Below are 1058 nucleotides of genomic sequence, written 5' to 3'. Positions count from 1 at the left end.
GATAAGTTGTGCTTGAATTTTCATTGAATTGTAGATATTGTTGAATTTCTTGTTTAATTTCATCTGTGACCCATTGGTTGCTGAGTAGGGTGTCATTTTATTTCCATGTATTTAAGGTTTTTTTCTGATTTCTTTTGTCATTTATTTCCAGTTTCATTGCACCGTGGTCAGATAATGTGCATGGGATAATTTCTGATTTGTTACATATACTTAAACATGACCTATGTACCAGTATGTGGTCCATTTTAGAAAATGACCCATGTGCAGCTGAGAAAAATGTGTATTCAGCTGTGTTTGGGTGGAACACTCTGTATATGTCCACCAGGTCCATTTGTTTCAAGCTCTGGATCAATTCAGTCATTTCTTTGCTAAGTTTTTGTCTGGTTGACGTATATTTTGGAGACAAGGGGGTGTTAAGATCTCCTGTTATAACTGTGGTATTGGATATTAGATTTTTCATGCCCATTAAGATTTGCTTTATATAGTTGGTGCTCCCGTGTTTGGTGCATACATATTTATGCGTGTTACCTCTGCCTCTTGAATTTTTCCCTAACCAGTGTATAGTGGCCTTTTTTATTTCGCTTGATCCTTGTTGGTTTGAAGTTGAGACTGTCTGAGAATAGGATTGCTACCCCTGCTTATTTCTGAGGTGCTGGGGCTTGTGGTATTGTGTTCCATCCTTTGACTTTCAGCCTATGAATGTCTTTATGAGTTAAATGTGTTTCTTGTATACAGAATATTGTAGGATTTTGTTTCCTAATCCACTGTGCCAGTCTATTTCTCTTACTTTGTGAATTGAGTCCAATTGATGGTTAGAATTGAGATTATTGACTTACGGTTGCCATGTTATTTACCTGTTGTCGTTTACTCCTTTTTCTCCTGTGTTTAATTGCTTGCCCTATTTAGTTCGTTGCTTCTGATCTCATTTGTGGAGTTCTGATCATTTTGGTCCCTCTCTACAACATCCTTCAGTAGCCTGTGCAGGTTTGGCTTTGTCATCACGAAATTCTTTAGCTATTATTTGTCATGAAAGTATTTCACTTCTCCATCAAACTTGA

The sequence above is a fragment of the Octodon degus genome, unplaced genomic scaffold (genome assembly GCF_000260255.1).
Source record: "Octodon degus isolate 3935 unplaced genomic scaffold, OctDeg1.0 scaffold00082, whole genome shotgun sequence".
Classification (NCBI taxonomy): Eukaryota; Metazoa; Chordata; class Mammalia; order Rodentia; family Octodontidae; genus Octodon; species Octodon degus.
Note: the sequence above shows the minus strand (reverse complement) of the source record.